The 6,809-nt window shown below is 35.6% G+C and overlaps 1 long non-coding RNA gene across 1 annotated transcript; it reads right to left on the reverse strand.

Moving 5' to 3' along the window:
- Positions 1 to 240: 240 nt before the first annotated feature.
- On the reverse strand, positions 241 to 3,438 carry LOC105398341. Its single transcript, XR_007267666.1, has 4 exons — positions 1,887 to 3,438; positions 1,366 to 1,481; positions 848 to 963; positions 241 to 348 (listed from the first exon to the last, which is right to left on the reverse strand). It is a non-coding gene; the product is annotated as an uncharacterized LOC105398341 (long non-coding RNA).
- Positions 3,439 to 6,809: the final 3,371 nt, after the last annotated feature.

The raw sequence follows: 6,809 nt of genomic DNA on the forward strand, positions 1-6,809 counted from the left end.
GCTGTATTATAACAATAAGTATATAATTTTACTGAACACCAGGCTGCCCCTATCCTATTTCTTCTCTACGTCGAGTCGCTTAATCATTCATTAGTTTTTTAAAGTAATTCTTCTTCGAGTAGGTATGGATTTAAGATTGTTGTTTTTTATAACTTTTCCTAAGCTAACGAATGATTGAGCAACTTTGAGTAGATGCAAGATCCATAATTAGGCTAAAAGTTATATATGCAATGAAAACAATTTTTTGATCATTAAATAGTATTTATTTAGGACATTTTAACTTTTTTCTGGATTGTGCTTCATTATGCTTTTCTAACTTGTTGTAGGTGTGATATTTCATGAGTTTACCTGAAAATAAAATAAATTCTTTAGTCTACTAATTCAAATTCAGTAGGAAAATAATATAACTATCTAACTGTGAGAATTACTTGATAATATTATACGTCTACCACAGTGGAAAAACGAATGAGCTATGCTGTATTTAGGTGTAACCGGTTATCAGCATTAATAGAATTGCAAATATAAATAGCACAAATAGTAAGTATTTTTTTTTCAGGTATTTGGTACCACAATATAAATCTTTAAGTACCTACATCATAATGAATCGAAGATACTTGTAATGGAAATGTGGCATAGAAACCCGAAAATGGCCTACAGAGAGGGTCAGAATGATTTTTATTTTATATTTATAGGAAAACTTACTAAATGACATTGATGACTAAAAATAAATTACGTCTAACAAGTTTTAATATGATGCCCCTGGGTTACCCATGTTCGTGCCATCATGATGCCCTATTATGATTTTTCCGTTTAGGAGTAATTTTGTGCTTTTCTCACTGGAACTTACATTGTCCGTCAGTGGCTTTAGAAGATTCTTCATCATTCAGGTTGAGGCGATGCACGCTGCAGGAATGCACTTTTGGCGGCTATGCGATGTGGGGGGCGTTACAGTAGCTCTTTGGTCTGAAAATTGAAAAGAAGCTTCGTTATCATCAATAAATAAATTACATAATTACAATGTAAACTCTACCAGATGTTTTAAAATCCGAAAGGGATACCCATTTTTTTTTCGTCTTACAGTACCGTTTTTTCAATACCTGTATATACTTAATAATTATAGTTGTGAAGATTATTTTATATTTTGTGTTTAAGAAAGTGACAGTAATGTAAATTGGAAAGACATCGGACAGGTTTCCTTAAGTGCAGTTGGTCCATAATAAGCTTACTGCCAGTCTACTATCATACGATTTTGACACATAAAAAGATTTTAACCAAATATTTATGTTTTTAGATGGCAATATCATGATGCCCCATTATGATTTTTCCGTTTAGGAGTAATTTTGTGTTTTTCTCACTGGAACTTACATTGTCCGTCAGTGGCCTTAGAAGATTCTTCATCATTCAGGTTGAGGCGATGCACGCTGCAGGAATGCACTTTTGGCGGCTATGCGATGTGGGGGGCGTTACAGTAACTCTTTGTTCTGAAAATTTAAAAAAAGTTTCGTTATCATCAATAAATAAATTACATAATTACAATGTAAACTCTACCAGGTATTTTAAAAGCCGAAAGGGATTACCCTTCGTCGTTGTTTAGAATAGTCTATGGGTCACAACAACTATTTAATAGGTAATGGTATGGAACCATTAGTGCGCGAGTCCGAGTGGCAATTGGTTGTTTTTTTAATAATTATTTATGAAGGTGTAATGCTGTCATAGAAGGGGCTAGTTAACTTTATCCCTATGGAGTACTTAGAGGGGTAAGTACATTTGTAATATAGTTTTCATTAATGATCGATTACCTAACTAAGGCATTATACATATTAATTATTTTGTGTCTGAATATTCTAAGATAAAGGATTGGATACAATAACGAAATAGTTACACACCTGAAAAATATTATTTCGTGTTTTCTTAATTTTGGTTCTTTGAAGATTCAGCCCAACTGGTTTTTGTTTTTCCACGCGTATTTGAGAATCAGCTTTCTGAAAAGTATTAACTTCATATGAGATATATAAAGTACTGGCAATAGGTACTATTTTTTTTAACACGAAAACACATTACATATTTAATTTTATAAGTCCTTTAGCACCACCCGGAAGGAACGTGCAGGGTAACTGAAGTCTGACATAGATTGTAGTTAGTTATACCTATACATAATTAATAATAATACTATGTTCTGAGATAAAGAAACATTTGTTTAAAAATATAGGACTTGGAAATGAAATAATGATTTTATTTGTAATTATTTAATAATTGATTGCTAAGTCCTGTATGCGTAAGCAAATATGTTTCTTCCTCAAATAGAACGATACGTCACTTAATCGCGGGACAATCGACTGTTGATGAACCGTTCAGAATCAGTTAATTTAGTATCTGAGATTAAAAAACTGACTTTAGGTGTACTCAAATTTCTTAATCGAATAGTCTTTATTGGTACCAACCAGCACTAATGACCATGAATAATTAAAGGCTCTATGTCAGGTTTCAGTGGTCTTGCCTGCGGACGTAGGACAAAATCCTCCCATCTAACTACTTCTACTTACTATTCTATGCCATAGTAAATAATGTACTCCCCGTTCGGAAAGGACCCTTCTACTAAAGCCCGATTTACATTTTAACAAGTACAGTAGCGCAATTTCTATGAACTACTTATAATTTAAACTGTCAAACAACTAAACTCGCTCCAACTTATTTAAGTGCAAATCGTTCTTTACGGAGAAGAACGGGGGCAAGAAACTCCAGAGTCATCTTTTTTTTTTTCAATTATAAAGCTACATAATTTGTATTAACAAATTTAATAAATAATAGTACATGATTATAATAAAAATACGTGTGTGTCTTGATGATAAATAAGGCATATAAAGCTTTTTTACTATATTACAGTCTAATAAAGATTAGCAAAATTACGAATTAAATTTTAAAAGCAATAATAAAATATTTGTGTAAGTATGTAGTGAGTGTTTGTGAACGTACATTTTATTTAAATGTACTGACTGGGGACGTCATTAAGTTTAATTGGGTATACAAGCAGCTCGATCGGTAGAAGAAATTAACACAACCATTTTCTGAATACTATTGCCGTTCCTGATATGAGAACGAATGCAATAATGATTAATGACGTAACAGTATACAAGAAAACCGAAGACCATTTCCCGGTTGTGCCAATGAGTGGAAGCACCAACAGCCAAGCATGAAAATGGATCGATAGAACAGATATCGGGAGCACCCTTGAACCGTGTAGTCAGTATTTGATCGAAGAACTGATTCTAGGTCCACCTTTATCGGAGCCACAATGGTGCCAACACTGTGACGCACAGGTCAAACACAAATATCCTCGGATATGGGCAATGGCGGGGTCGTGGTTTTTTCACAATTGTTTGTGTTCGTCGCAACGGCCGGCCAAGAGGCGGTGCCGGCATACCTACACCAGACGGTATCATGTACACCTACTATCTTCTGGGAACTTCGTGCACGAGTGTCCTGCGCTGAACAGGCGGTGGCGTGGCCCAGGCACCCACCACGCTAGCGGGTGGCGCGTGGTGTAGCTCAGGGGGGCTTGCCGTGTAACCGAGCGTCTATATACGCCAGTGTCTGTCCCTTAAACTGTCTAATCTACTATAAATATGATATAGTATTTTTCAATAACTCAGGTAATTTATTTGTACATCACACATATTTGTCACGTATACACTGACTCATTACAAAATCTCAGAAACTGCATGGGGTTCCTTTTAGGATTTAGGTGCTGACTAAAACGGGATTTTGCGAAAATCAATTCCTATTTCGCAAAAATAAAAAAGCGGGGGTAAAAAGGGGTGTCAAAGTTTGTATGAAATTTCTAAAGTTTTAATAGTAGGGTTTTGGAATTTCGAACAAACGTAGCTTAGGTACCGTGGAGGTGGAGGTGCACTAAAAAAAGGTATTCCCGATTTTTTTAAGAAAAATCTAAACCGTTTACGCTAGAAGCTTGAAAATTGGCATGTAGATTGTAGGTAGGTATCTTAGTAAATTTAAAGTTACAACAGGAAATTCCTACGGGAACGGGAGTTTTAGAAAAAACATTTAGTGTGAAATAACGATAAATATTCCGTGAAAGTTGTTAGTAAGCTGTATGGTTTATTATACAACTTTAAGCCAAAACTAAACGGTTTTGATAAAACTCAAAGCATATCATGAAATATCATCAGAACATACAGGCTTATTTTTTTCGCAGAATTTCCACGGGAATATCTTTTAGAAGAAGGGAAGCTTGCGGGAAATGCTAATATAATGTAAATTGATCATTCTATTTTATTCTTTGTCGTGTAAGTACCTGCACCTGGCTCTCTCGAGATAGAACTCTTGTGCATATCCCCAAGGTCTAAACTGCCTTCCTAAGCTTGAACCATTTACCACTATGTTGGTCCACTGCGGGTTGGTGGGTTCACATATCTAGATGTGCTAAATCTAGCTATGCAGGTTTCCTCACGATGTTTTCCTTCATCGTAAGAGCGATGGTATACATTGTACTTAAGTTAAAAGAACTCAACAGTGGAAGCGAGCGCTTACCCGAGTGAGCTACCACCGCTTTAAATTGATGATTTAAAGTTCATTAATTAAACTACATAAAACTGGATGACATACTATCGTTCACTACATAAGTACTACATTTTAAGGTTATTAAATTTATCGTGTATCATTATTATTAAATCCAGTATCTTGAAAGACTGAAGGGGCGAAATAGGGTTTTAGAGTTAAAAATAATAAAGAGGGTGAATCGCGTATTCAACATCGAGAAGTGTCAAAATTGTGATCGCAGCACTGAATAGTTGAGGTCAAATGAGGTCCGCTTCTTGGGAGGTGCCTACTTACACAGCGAACGTGTATAAATTTTTAGTATCTACACAATAATAATACTTTGTTCTATTTTCATATTTTCGGCCGAGCCACTCAATCGCGCGATGGCATAGATAATAATTTCAGACTATTTAAAGTAAGAATTAATTTTACAAGTTACCTACGAAAAAGAAAGATGAGATGATAATAATAATGTATTATGGTATGCCTATTTCGATAGTTAAGTACCTATATAATGTTCTAATAATGATTTGCCTTTTTATGTATTTTTTTATTATTTCGTATTTCATTTTTTTTGTCTTTTTATGTTTTTCACAGTTTTTTTTTCTTTTTTTATCTTTTTTATGCCAGTATATTTTTGTTCTTTTTATGTTTTTTTATATTTTTTTGTAGACAAACCATTATTTACATAAAATTGTACCAACCTACATGACCATACCATAAACAAAACATATTTTACTTAAATAGATTGCAAAAGTTGTATACAAACCTAAGGGGTCATTCCAAATAAGTTTAAGAATGTCGTGAAAAAAATCTACTACCATTACCTATACCTATACTGCCATGTGAGCAACTTAGTTTCTGTTAAGAATCACTACCGTTAATTAGTACTTAAAATAAAATCAGTGAAACCATCCCGAAGAATTTTATGCCAGATTTGGTGAGACCCAATAGCTAATATCACGACCGATGATTGATGCCTTCGGATGCCGCCGAGCCTGCCGCCTTGCTTCTGGTGCTGGCGCCGAAACTGCAGTGTGACTGCTGGTTGAAGTGTCCTTGTACTGGTTGGTCGTCGGTTTGATCATGTGAGCCTAGGCTGCCACCTCGGCCCTTGTAGTGACTGTGGGGTTCTCATCCAGTACTGCCTCAGTGTCAACTTCAACAGGAATGCGCCAGAAACTGCTGATCTTGAAGAGTCAGGGGTGTGAAGGGAAGATGCGCTGCCTGGGCTAGGTCATGAACATCCTGATGATGACTGATGATGGCTTGACTTTAAATTTCCGAAATTGGTCGTGTGGAATGTGTGTCGTACAACAAGCTTCACGCAGTGGATGTTGTATCAAATTTGGAGACCATCATGTTATGGTTCAACGTGGATGGATCTTCACCATCATCCTTTAATGCCTGAGAAGAGTAAGGCATTCTGGCGGGCTCGGCATCCATCTTTTCTTCTTTTGTATGGTGACACTGCAGGCGCAGAATTAGCAGTACGGTCTTCTGGAAGTTGTGATAGTGCCGCGCGAGCTTCTCGAGTCTCACCTTCTTAGTGATAAATTGAAATTCCCGAAAACTTTTTACAAATTTATTTTAAAATAATAGTGCTTATGGCATTAGTACTAAGTGAAAGTTGAGACATTGGAGAAATTTAAAGGCATGAACGGTGGTTTATCGAAAAAAACTGTGACTTGAAATGTACTCAGAAAGAGTCATTTATAACTTTGCTATTTAAAGAAAGTTAAAAGACATCTGAGTCATTTAAGTCGCAATACCTATTGAAATATGTTAGACGAGGACACGTCGCGAACGGCGCGGCATTTCGGTTATTTTTCATACAAAATGAATAGAAGTATTGCGAGTCAACGCAAACAGAAAGAACGGGGCGCGAACGCGAACGGGGTGAGAAGACACGACGCTTCTATACATTTTGTAAGGAAATTAATCGAAAGGGCGCGCTTGTCTGCGACGCGTTATCGTCATAAGTCTTGTATGTGTGTTTTATTTTTAAAAGGATGGATGACGGAGGTCATAGAAAGTATCAGAAAGAGTCATTTATAATTTTGCTACTAAAAGAAAATTAAAAGACATCTGATATAACAGGAGGCTATAGTTGGATTGATACTCATAGTTACGTGCACCGTGATGCGATTTTTCCCCGAATGACTATATGATTATATTAATAAGTTAAAACAGTCTTAAGTATAATAATAATAATTAATTTACAATATTGACATGTTATCTAATACACGTCC

Source organism: Plutella xylostella, chromosome 23 (assembly GCF_932276165.1).
Source record: "Plutella xylostella chromosome 23, ilPluXylo3.1, whole genome shotgun sequence".
NCBI classification, from domain to species: Eukaryota; Metazoa; Arthropoda; class Insecta; order Lepidoptera; family Plutellidae; genus Plutella; species Plutella xylostella.